The sequence below is a fragment of the Panthera pardus genome, unplaced genomic scaffold (genome assembly GCF_024362965.1).
Source record: "Panthera pardus isolate Hobbes unplaced genomic scaffold, ASM2436296v1 HiC_scaffold_17, whole genome shotgun sequence".
Taxonomy (NCBI): domain Eukaryota; kingdom Metazoa; phylum Chordata; class Mammalia; order Carnivora; family Felidae; genus Panthera; species Panthera pardus.
Window position 1 is genome coordinate 119,449,617 of NW_026526732.1, and position 13,108 is coordinate 119,462,724.

General features: G+C 39.7%; 1 long non-coding RNA gene across 1 annotated transcript in view; it reads left to right on the forward strand.

Moving 5' to 3' along the window:
• The window catches only part of LOC109249604 (uncharacterized), a 44,273-nt gene extending 37,243 nt beyond the window's left edge, over positions 1–7,030 (forward strand). Inside the window, exon 3 of the long non-coding RNA XR_008423038.1 lies at positions 6,794–7,030. This is a non-coding gene — a long non-coding RNA (uncharacterized LOC109249604). The remainder of the gene's footprint in view (positions 1–6,793) is intronic.
• The last annotated feature ends 6,078 nt before the right edge of the window (positions 7,031–13,108 follow it).

Below are 13,108 nucleotides of genomic sequence, written 5' to 3' on the forward strand. Positions count from 1 at the left end.
TTAAATAAAAACAGCAAAGAAGTGCATGCTGTTAGATTCAGAGTTTAAAGTTTAGCAGGGGGAGGGGCACCTGGGTGGCTCAGTCGATTGAGCCTCCAACTTCAGCTCAGGTCATGATCTCATGGTTCTTGAGTTCGAGCCCTGCATCGGGCTCTGTGCTGACAGCTCAGAGCCTGGAGCCTGCTTCGGATTCTGTGTCTCTGTGCCCCTTCCCCGCTCATGCTCTGTCTCTCTCTGTCTCTCAAAGATGAATAACGTTAAAAAAAAATTTTAAGTTTAGCAGGGTGAAATTCTGTCTGAAGAATTGACAGAAGTAGGGGTTATCTTTTCAGAAGAAATTTTGAGATGTTCGCTCTTGGGGTCCAAATTTAATGGTAGCTTAAAATGATGATCATCATGGGCCATGATGTATGATATAAGTGATTGATTCTGAAATGATCTCTTACCAGTACTTGGGAAGAGAGGCCATGAACTCCGTTATTTGACATGAGCTTTATGTGAAGGAATAAGGAATAAGAAACTCATAGGGTTTGCATGTAGTGGATTTGATTAATTTCAAAATTAAAAGCCCCAAAGGATTAAGAATACAAGATAGAGCCTTTCCCTTTTTTATACTCGATAAGAATGTTAGACTGCACTATGAATATGAATGCATCAATACCAGAACTTAATAAAGTCATCATTTACTTAAAAAAAATTTTTTTAACATGTATTTATATTTGAGAGAGAGAGAGAGAAACAGAGTGTGAGCAGAGGAGGGGCAGAGAGAGAGGGAGACAGAGAATCCGAAGCAGGCTCCAGGTTCTGAGCTGTCAGCACAGAGCCCCATGCAGGACTCAAACTCACGAACCATGAGATCATGACCTGAGCCGAAGTCAGATGCTTAACCAACTGAGCCACCCAGGTGCCCCATAAAGTCTTCATTTACTTAATGTGAGGGAGCCATACCCAACAAAAAAGTCAGACACAGCCCCCTGAAAGCCAAACAGAGCCCCGCTTGTGCAGGGTTCTCCCCAGGGGGAAGCATGGTGCAGGGGTTTCCAGACCTCAGCCTTCAAGTCTGACCTTACATCTTTATTTTAGGCTATGGATTTCCTGCTTTACCCTATCCCCACCACGAAATTTCTAGCAGAGAGAGAGAGATCAATGCCCAAATTCGGAAATTTAGAGCTTACTTAAGCAATATAAATTCATCAATTAATGTTCTGTAAACATACTACTTTCTCAGTAAAATTACTTCAGAATAGCAATGCTGTAGTCAATGGCTATCACCAGAAAATGTCAGAGGGTTTGAAACACTTGGCTTCTCCTCCCTCTGTAATCAGCCAACTTCATTATGCTTTCTACTTAATAATTATAGATCTTATTACCAGAGATGGGTTTAATAACATAAAAATAATAGGCATCACAAATTGCCTGCGCTCCCCAAGGACTAGAGATTTGTGTCATTTCATACACCAATATGAAAACGGGCCTTTTGTTTAACCCGTTTAACCCATGGGTTAAACAAAAGGCCCGTTTTCATATTTCATAGTGAAATGATAAGATTTAACAATAATGTGAGCTACACAAATCCTTTCTGAGAAAAATGCCATTTTATCCCTGCTTGGAGGAACTGAAAATGATACATCATACCTGTGCCATTAGATTTCTTTCTCTCTGCACACGAGCCAATTCATGTATAATGAATATAAAAATATGCTACCACTTTGGAATTTTTTAAATATCTTTTGTGTTTTACTATAGTGGTAATAGCACTCATTGTAGAAAATTTGGAAAATAACGAAAAGTATAGAGAAAGAGACAAAAATCACTTACAATCCCACAGTCTGAAAATTACCACTTGTTAGGATTTTGGTTTATTTATTCCAATATTTTTATAGATACATATTTTACATAGTCGAGATAATGTACTACTTCATACTGCTTGTTTTATTTAATATAACCTTGTGAGCATTTTTTCTTTTCATAAAGATCTTGGCAAACATGCTTTTTATGCATTTATCCTCCATGATATGAGCACACAAGTTACTCCAGTAGTCCCCGTTGATGAGCATTTAGATACCTTACTTTTTCAGCATTATCCGAAATACTTGATAAATATGCATGCCTATTTGTTCCATGAACTGGGACCCAAGCCTTTGAGGAAGGGAAGAGGGAGGTCCCTGTTGACTGAGGCCATGTCTCTGAGAGTTTTGAAGGAAACAGTCCTAGTAGAATTATAAGGTCAGGGGCGCCTGGGTGGCTCAGTAGGTTAAGCGTCTGACTTCAGCTCAGGTCACGATCTCACAGTCCGTGAGTTCGAGCCCCGCGTCGGGCTCTGGGCTGATGGCTCAGAGCCTGGAGCCTGCTTCCGATTCTGTGTCTCCCTCTCTCTCTGACCCTCCCCCGTTCATGCTCTGCCTCTCTCTGTCTCAAAAATAAATAAAGGTTAAAAAAATATTAAAAAAAAAAAACAAGAATTATAAGGTCAAAGAATATAAACATGTTGAGAGTTCTTAATATATACTAACACACTGCTTGCTTTCCAGAAAATTGTCCCAATTTACACTCCACTGTGCATACAAGAATTCCCATTTCACTGTATCTTTGGCAGCATTGAGTATTTTTTTTTTTTTTTTTTTTTTTTTTTTTCAACGTTTTTTATTTATTTTTGGGACAGAGAGAGACAGAGCATGAACGGGGGAGGGGCAGAGAGAGAGAGGGAGACACAGAATCGGAAACAGGCTCCAGGCTCCGAGCCATCAGCCCAGAGCCTGACGCGGGGCTCGAACTCACGGACCGCAAGATCGTGACCTGGCTGAAGTCGGACGCTTAACCGACTGCGCCACCCAGGCGCCCCGGCAGCATTGAGTATTAATATTTTCATACATTTTTTAAAGTTCACTTGTTTGTTTTGAGAGAGAGAGAGTGAGCAAGCAAGTACAAGCAGGAGAGGGGCAGAGAGAGAGGGAGCGACAGGGAATCCCAAGCAGGCTTCACACTGTCAGGGCAGAGCCCAGTGCAGGGCTCAAACTCACAAACTGTGAGATCGTGACCTGAGCCAAGATCAATAGTTGGACCTTTAACCGAGTGAGCCACCCAGGCACCCCGAATACTAGTATTTTTTAAGATGGAATGGTATATCAATGGATTATTAGTGAATTTGAACATTTTGGTTCCGAGGTATTTTAACTCAATGCAAGAAGCATAAAAATAAATTTTTGTAGAATACTTCCTGCTAAATTGATATAGTGAACACTCCTCTCAGCCAATTCTGAATACTTACAAGAAAAATACTTTGGTTATCATTCCAAATGTGAAGGTTCTCTTCCTCTGGTTAAATAAAGGCAGCTTTATTTAACATTAATTCATGGCTTAAAGCAAAATCTTTGGTTAAGGACAGTTGGGCGTTTTTCTTGGTTCTTTTTAAAATTTTTATTTTTATTTTTTTTTATTTTTTTAATATATGAAATTTATTGTCAAATTGGTTTCCATACAACACCCAGTGCTCATCCCAAAAGGTGCCCTCCTCAATACCCATCACCCACCCTCCCCTCCCTCCCACCCCCCATCAACCCTCAGTTTGTTCTCAGTTTTTAACAGTCTCTTATGCTTTAAGTAGGCTCCACACCCAACATGGGGCTTGAACTCCCGACCCTGAAATCAAGCATCACATGCTGCACTGAATGAACCAGCCACACACCCCAAAGTTGGGCTTTTTTCAAGCCAGAAAGACTTCAATATATTAGGGAATATGGAAGTTAATATTAGTTGGAAATTAAAAAAGAAAAAAGTTCAGAATTTTGCCCAAAAAATGTACTTTTCCAGTGGTAGGAATAATTTTAATGTCAAGGGAAAGACTTCTGAGAGTATGCAGTTAAGAAAAATACTTGCTTTTTGCACATCCGTGGCAAATGATTGCCTGTTCCAATCAGAAGACTCTCCTCATTGATCTCTCTACGTGTCTCCTGTGCTTTGAAGCTAGAACTTAGCATTAACAGGGAATTGACTTTTCTTTTTAACTCTTCTAGTTACAAACACCCACAAATCTACTTCTTAAAGGGCTGAGGTTCATTTTTCAGAAGTATCTCGACCTCCAAAATTATGTAAAGTGTCAAGCAATTTCTCGAGCACTTAAATATGCACGAACAAAGAGTTTTAGGTAAGAACACAACAGCCAGCAGAAGGCAAGACAGTTTCTGACCAAAGTTTACACGGTGGGATGCAGAAACCCTTGCACAGTCTTCTTCTATTCCCCACCCCCCCGCCTCCCCCATAGACTTGATCGATATTAAAGTTTCCCAAGGACATGCTGGTTACACTCTGTTCCTTGGGTACGTTATATCTGAACCACACAACAGATGCTGCCAACAAGGAATAATTACTCCCATACTATAGATGAAGAAAGTAAAGCTCAGAGAGGCTAAAGTTGGGAACCTACGCCTCTCATCCCAGAATCTAGGCTTGCTTTCATTTTATTTTTAACAATACATAACATACGTGTGAAGAGGGCATAGAAACACATCACACCAAAAAATAAAATAACCACCATTGCACTCACTGTCAATGTACCTTTAGCTCAGCAGCCCCCACCCCTGAATTTCGTGCTACTAATTTGCTTTCTTTCCTTTATAATTTGTCTTTATATGTCTGTAGGCCTAAACACTATATTTTCAAGTTCTGCCTGTTTTATATTTAATCTGTACAGAAGTGATGAATCATGTCTTTCTTTTGTTATTGTTCATTTATTTTTTTTTTTTAATGCTTATTTATCTTTGAGAGAGAGAGAGAGTGCAAGCAGGGGAGGGGCAGAGAAAGAGGGAAACACAGAATCCGAAAGCAGGCTCCAGGCTCTGAGCTGTCAGCACAGAACCCGATGTGGGGCTCAAACCCACAAAACCTGAGATCATGGCCTGAGCTGAAGCTGGATGCTTAACTGACTGGACACCCCGCTGCCCCCAATGTCTATCCTTCTAAGAAAAATTCCTTTGTCATGAATTGATCACAGACCTCTTGCTATGTTTCTAGTCCTAGGCTTTTAAAACCAAAGAGGCCTAGATTCATAGTTTTAAGGTAGGCTTGCCAGATTTAGCAAATAAAAGTGTAAATAACATTTCAGCATGTAGATCCCATACAATTCTGGGGACACACTTACACTTAAAAAGCGTTTGCTCATTATCTGAAATTCAAATGTAACTGGGCATCTTGTATTCTGTCTTGCAACTGTTTTAAAGAGACTTATTATATCAATCTTGATACCTGAATGCCGAGTGCTAACGACACTGGAGGATAATCAGCATCTTTCTAGTGACCCCCACAACAAAGTGGTGGAAATTACGTGGATTCTAAACTTAGAAATGCAGGTCCTAATTTCCATTCCATGGGCTTTTGGTTATGTGGTCTTGGACAAGTCCCTTAAACTTCCTGAGCTTTGGTTTGTTCAGGATCAGGAGAGACTTCCTCAAAAAAAAAAAAAAAAAAAAAAAAAGCTAAATCAAATGCTAACATCCAGACTTAGAAACCAAGAAATAATAGCATAAGCACATTCCTTAGAGATATGCAGGGACCCCTAGAAATCCTGAAAACACTAACAGTTAAAACTCCAAATGTTCGCCTCTGAGATGCAGAACCATGAATGGAGTGTGGGCAGGAGTAGAGCAGGAAATGCTCCTTAAGATAAGTGCTCTAGTGGCATTTCATGTTTTTAGTATCAATTTACTTCGAAAAATTTTCAGTCGTTAAAATAGAAATTGAATGGGGGTTAAAAAGAAAAAGCAACCCTGTGAGAATGAGTTCTAAAATGATAATAAATTGGGATAGTCATAATGCCTCCCTCGAAGAGTTAAGGATAAAACAGGAACATGTGTATAAGAATTCTAAGAAAATACCAAAGTTGATCTCATGCCCATCATTTCAGATAAGGGAAAGGAATGGTAATACCCTGCCGTCTTGGAAGAAATTGACAGCAGAATTTCCCCCCAGCATTGTTTTATAGGTCACTCAACCTTGACAGGCCAGCGTCTGTTTAGTCTTTTCTAGTTCAACGCTCACAAGAGTACAACGCTCCTGAAGGCCTTTGTAAATATTTTTCACTGCCAATGATGAATTCAAGTTTTAATTCCAAAAAAGGAGGACTCCTCCCGGGCTCCTGGTGGAGGGCAGCGTCTTGAAGAAGGCAAGGTGCCCCTCCCAGCTTATCTGTGAAGTAGGTAGATTCCCACCACTCCAGTGAGGAGCCACCTGCCCCGAGCCCTGGAGCTGACCGCAGCTTCTGCGAGCAGCAGCGCCTTCTGGGGACGCGCCGGGGAGATGCAGCGAGGGGCTGGTGCCGCAGCTCCGGAAAGCGCATCCTCAGGCTGCGCTCTGCCCTCTAGTGGCAGCAGGTGCTAGCTACTCTTCGAAAGTGCTCACTCCCCTCCAGCGCGTCTTCTCCCTCCTACAGAGCAGAGAATTTTGAGTCCGGAACACCCAACGCCCGCCCGAGAGAACTAACTAGGGAGAGAGACAAATGAGAAACAGTGCAGAGGGCACGTGTTGTTGAGATGTGGATGACTGGGTTTCCACTTCCTTGAGTGTCTGTCCTCTGAGCTAGCGTGGTTCCCTGGAAATTAGAAAAATAAGGCTAATGCACACAGCAACAATGCATTTAAGTCACAGGACTTGCATTCTGAGATTTTTGTTCTGCCAAAATTTGGGGGCTTTATGAAATGATGATGACAGTAAATGGTGATTTTTTTTTTCCTTTAAGGTCCCATGTCGTCTCCCAAATGCTTTGCAAATGTTTACCCATTTGTTACATCTCCACTTCTAGGAACCACTGTTCCAACCCACCATGGCAACCTTTCACATCCTAACCACAGAATTATTTTCAGTTGGAGTGGACGTCTACAGTTGTCATATCCTGGGAAAATAAGGTATTCTCTCCATGTTACTGATTTGAGACCTAGGCAGGATAAGCCGTCTGTCTGCCATAATTCAAGGCTTTGCGTATAACAGGTTTTCAGAAGGAGTAGGCCTTCAGAGTCTCTTTAGTGAGTATTAGACTGAACACGGGGAAGTTTGGGACAGTTGTTATCGCTCCTGATGGCTTTCCTCCTGGCTGGCATATGACTCAGACTAGGGTTGGAGAGGAATTACTGGGTGGGGTGGGGAGGAAGGCTTCGCATACTGCAGAGAGAGAGAGGGGGAAATAAAGGCCTACGAGAAAATGGGAAGGTTCTATACCATGGAGGGGGCAAGGGAGGGAGCCTTAAAACTAGCTGTGAGGTCAAACACATGTGGTTCCCAGAATAACCAGGTGCTCTGAGTACAGGGAAGAGCTAGGTAAACCCCCGCTGCTAACACGAAATCCAAGCAGTGTGGCAAAGTGACCTTCAAAACGTTCTGTAAATTTCACCTTCCACAAACTCTGTTTTACCCTTGCAGAAAAATTGTTTCCATGTAATGATGTTAGTGAGGACATAGAGAGATCGGAACCCTCCTGCATTGTTGATTGGAACACAAAACAATGCAGTTTCTATGGAAATCAGTGTATCACTTCCTCAAAAAGTTAAACATGGTATTACTATATAAATCATCAATTGTATTCCTAAGGATATACCTCCAAAGAACTGAAAAACAATGCTCTATTCATAATAAGCAAAAGAAACAACCCAAATGTCTTTCAACCGATACATGGATAAACCAACTGTGGTATATCCATGTAATGGAATATTACTCAGCCCAGAACAGGAATGAAGTACTGACACGTGCTACCATGTGGATGAACCTCAAAAATGCTATGCTAAGGAAAGAAGCCAGACACCAAAGGTTATATATCCCATGATTCCATTTATATGAAATAGCCAGAATAAGATCTGCCTGTGGATTGTTCTGTGCTGTGGATTCACAGAAACAGAAAGCACATTAGTGGTCACTAGGGGCTGAGGACAGCAGAAAACAGAGAGGAGACTGCTTAGCAGGTACACAATGTCACTTTAGGGTGATGATCATGTTTTAGAATCAGATGTGATGGCTTTACAACATTGTCAATGGACTAAATGCCATTCAACTGTATACTTTTAAATGCTAAACTTTATCTTATGGTACTTACCTCAATAAAAGTGAAACAAATTATAATGGTTTAAGAATCTATTTAATGACTAGTTACTCTAGTTATAAAGAGATAATGAGAAGATAATGAGAGAAATCTAAGTAATTTTCATGAGTTCCGCCTGAATTTAAGTAATCAAATTTAAAGGGTTCTCTTTTTTTCAACTGGTTGTATATTTAAATACACTACACTACTACTAAATACAAATCACTACCAAACTTTAATAATTTTATGATCATGGTGCACCTGGGTGGCTCAGTCAGTTAAGCATCCAACAGTCTCACAGTCTGAGAGTTCGAGCCCTGCACTGGGCTCTCTGCTGTCAGCACAGAGCCCGCTTCAGATCCTCGGTCTCTCTTTCTCTCTGTGCCTCTCACGCTCATTCTCTCTCTCTCTCAAAATAAATAAATAAACTTTTAAAAAAATTTACGATCACCCCTGAAGTTCACTTTCATGACCTTTGATTATCATTGTGCAAGTAACATCAGGATGAATGTGAATGAAAGGATTTCTGGACTCCATGCGCTGTAGTCAAATTGCCATGGTTTATAAAGCTTACCTACTCCACCACAGTAGAGAGAAAGAAGTTAGAATTGGTTAAAAATCGGTTAAAAAAGTTGGTTAAAAAAAAATCATTAAGACCTTTGGAAATGGGTGTGTCATTGAATGCCTTATTTCACTGATTTGAAGCCGCACATTTTTTTCCATATTTTAATATTGCTGAAACTGGGATGCCTCTTACACCCACCGAGGCCAGGTGGCTGTCATGATGTAGCTGTCGTTGCTACGTTGTAGCCTAGTGCTAACTAGGCATCAGAACATTCTTTTTGATTTTGCAGATTTTATTTTATTTTTTATTCAAGTATAATCAACATACAGTATTATGTTAGTTTCGGGTGTACAAGATAATGATACAACAGCTCTATACATTACTCAGGGCTCTTCACAATAATTGTGCCCTTAATCCCGATCACCTGTTTCGCCCATCCTCCCATCAAACTCCTCTCTGGCGACTATCAGTTTGTTCTCTGTATTTAAAAGTCTGGCTTATTTGTCTCTTTTTCCTTTGTTTTGTTCCTTAAATTCCACCTATGAAGGAAATCATATGGTATTTGTCTTTCTCTAGCTGGCTTATTTCACTTAGCATAATATCCTCTAAGTCCATTCATGTTGCTGCAAATGGCAACATCTCATTCCTTTTTATGGCTGAGTGATTAATATTCCATTGTATATATATCACCTTTTCTCTATCCATCCATTTATCAATGGACACTTGGGCTAGCTTCCATATTGTGGCTATTGTAAATAAAGTGCAAAAAAAATATATCATTTGCAAATATCTGCTCCCATTCAGTAGGTTGCCTTGATATTTTGTTGATGGTTTCCTTCGCTGTGCAAAAGCTTTTTATTTTTGTGTAGTCCCCCTAGTTTATTTTGCTTTTCTCTTGCCAGTGGAGACATAGCTACAAAAATGCTTCCACGGCTGATGCCTATATTTTCTTTCTTTTTTTTTTAAGATGATACAGTTTCTTTTTTTTTTTTTTAATGTTTACTGATTTTTGAGAGAGAGAGAGACAGAACACAAGTAGGGGAGGGGCAGAGAGAGAGGGAGACATACAATCAGAACCAGGTTCTAGGCTCTGAGCTGTCAGAACAAAGCCTGATGCGGGGCTCAAACCCACAAGCTGTGAGATCATGACCTGATCTGAAGTCGGACACTTAACCAACTGAGCCACCCAGGCGCCCCATCTGTTTTCTTCTAGGACTTTTATGGTTTCAGGTCTCATATTTACATCTTTAAAGCCATTTTAGTTTCTTTTTGTGTATAGTGTAATAAAGTGGTTTCATTCTTTTGTGTATAGCTGTCCAGTATTCCCAGCACCATTTGTTGGAGAGACTGTTTTCCCTGTTGTATATCTTGCCTCCTTTATCGAAGATTATTTGACCTGACAGGTGTGGTTCGTTTCTGGGCTCTCTATTCTTTTCTGTTGATCTAAGTATCTACTTTTGTGCCAATACCATTAGTTTTGATTACTATAGCTTTTTAGTATATCTTGAAATGAGGGATCGTGATTCTTTCCCCAGCTTTGTTCTTCTTTCCCCCAGATTGCTGTGGCTATTTGGAATCTTTTGTGGTTGCATTCAAATTTTAGGACTATTTGTTCTAATTCTGTGAAAAATATTGTTGGCAATTTGATAGGGATTACATTAAATCTGTAGATTGCTTTTGGTAGTATGGACATTTTAACAATATTGCTTCTTCTGATCCATGAGCACAGAATATCTTTTTGTTTGTTTGTGGCATGTTCAATTTCTTTCATCAGTGTTTTATAGTTTTCAGAGTACTGTCTTTCACCTTCCTCAGTTATGTTTCTATCTAGGTATTTTATTCTTTTTGCTGCCATTGTAAATGGGATTGTTTTGTTAATTTCTCTTTCTGCTACTTCATTATTAGTGTTTAGAAATGCAACAGATTTCTGTATATTAATTTTGTATCCTGAGATATTACTGAATTTATTTTTTCAGGTCTAGAAGTTTCTTGGTGGAAGCTTTAAAGTTTTCTGTATATAGTATCAGGTCATCTGCAAATAGTGAAAGTTTTATTTTTTCCTTGACAGTTTGGATGCCTTTATTTCTTTTTCTTGTCTGATTGCTATGGCTAGGACTTCCAGTTGTCTATTGAATAAAAGTGGTGAGTGTGGATATCCTTGTTCCTGATCTTAGAGGAAACACTCTCAGTTTTTCACCACTGAGTATGACATTAAGCTGTGAGTTTTTCACATATGGCCTTTATTATGTTGAGGTATGTTCCCTCTAAACCTACATTGTTGAGAGTTTTTATCATGAATGGATGTTGCACTTTATCAAATGTTTTTTCTGCATCTATTGAGATGATTGTATGGTTTTTATCATTTCTCTTGTTTTTTAAAACTTTTTTAATGTTTGTTTTTTATTTGTGTGTGAGAGAGAGATAGACAATGAGTGGGAGAGGAGCAGGGAGAGAGTGGGAGACACAGAATCTGAAGCAGGCTCCAGGCTCTGAGCTGTCAGCACAGAGCCCAATGTGGGGCTCAAACCCACAAGCCATGAGGTCATGACCTGAGTTGAAGTTGGCTGCTTAACCACCTGAACCACCCAGGCACCCCTATCATTTCTCTTATTAATGTGATGCATCACGTTGGTTGACTTACAAATACTGAACCACCCTTGTATCCCTTGAATAAATCCCACTTGATCATAGTGAATGATTTTTTTTCAAATTTTTATTTAAATTCTTGTTAGTTAACATTTACTGTGATCTAGGTTTCAGGAAATGAATTTAGTAATTCATCACTTGTAAATAACATCCAGTGCTCATCGTAACAAGTGCCCTTCTTAATATCTATCACCGATTTAGCCCATCCCCTACCACCTCCCTCTATCAACCCTCAGTTTGTTCTCTATCATTGAGTCTCATTGTTTGGGGGTGCCTGGCTGGCTTAGTCAGTTGAGTATCCGATTCCTGGTTTCAGCTGGGTTCATGATCCTGGGATTGAGCCCAGGATTGGGCTGCATGCTGAGCCTGCTTTGGATTCTATCTCTCCTCTCCCTCTACCCCACCCCCACTTGAACTCACACATGCACTCTTTCTCTCTCAAAATATAAAAAATAAAAATGGGGCGCCTAGGTGGCTCAGTTGTTTGAGCTTCCGACTTCAGCTCAGGTGATGATCTCATGGTTCGTGAGTTTGAGCCCCACAACAGGCTTGCTACTGTCAGTGCAGAGCCTGCTTTGGATCCTCTGTCCTTCTCTCTCCGCCCCTTCCCCCTCTCAAAAATAAATAAACATTTAAAAATATAAACACAAAAAGAGTCTCATGGTTTGCTTCCCTCTCTTTTTTTCCTTCCCATATATTCATTTGTTTTGTTTCTTAAATTCCACATAGGAGTGAAATAATATGGTATTTGTCTTTCTTCGACTGACTTATTTCACTTAGCATAATACTCTCTAGCTCCATCCACATCCTTTCAAGGGCAAGATTTCACTCTTTTGGATGGCTGAGTAATACACATACCACATCTTTTTTATCAGTTCATCAGTTGATGGACATTAGGGCTCTCTCCATAGTTTAGCTATTATTGATAGCACTGCTGTAAACACTGGGTTGCATGTACCCATTTAAATCTGTATTTTTGAATCCTTAGGGTAAATACCTAGAAGTACAATTGCTGGGTCATAGGGCTGTTCTATTTTTAACTTTTTGAGGAACCTCCATTATATTTTCCAGAGTGGCTACACCAGTTTGCATTCCCACCAACGGTGTAAGAGGGTGGCCCTTTCTCAACATCCTCACCACCATCTTTTGTTTCCTGTGTTGTTAAGTGAATGATTTTTTAATGTATTGTTGTACACAGATTGCTAATATTTTTTGATGATTTTTGCGTCTATTTTTTATCAGAGATGTTGGCCTATAGTTTTCTTTTTTTGTAGTGTCTTTATCTGATTTTGGTATCAGAGTAATGTTGGCCTTGTTTAGAGTGAATTGGGAAGCTATCCTTCCTCTTCTATTGTTTGGAATAGTTTGAGAAGAATAAAGATTAACTCTTCTTTAAATGTTTGGCAGAACTCACCTGTGAAACTATCTGGTCCTGGACTTTTGTTGGGAGTTTTTTAATTAGGGATTCAATTTTATTGCTAGTAATCAGTCTGTTCAAATTTTCTATTTCTTCCTGGTTCAGTTTTGGAAGGTTATGTTTCTATCAATCAATCTATCCTTTTCTTCTAGGTTGTCCAATTATTGGCATATAAGTTTTCATAATGTTCCCTTGTAATCTTTGTATTTCTGTGGTGTTGGTTGTCATTTCTCCTCATTAATTTCTGATTTTATTTACAGTCAGTCTTTCTTTCTTTATTTCTTTCTTTCTTCCTTTCTTTCTTTCTTTCTATGAGTCTGGCTAAAGGTTTATCAATTTTGTTTATCTTTTCAAAGAACCAGCTCCCGGTTTCATTGATCTGCTCTATTGTCATTTTGGTCTCCATGTCATTTATTTCAGT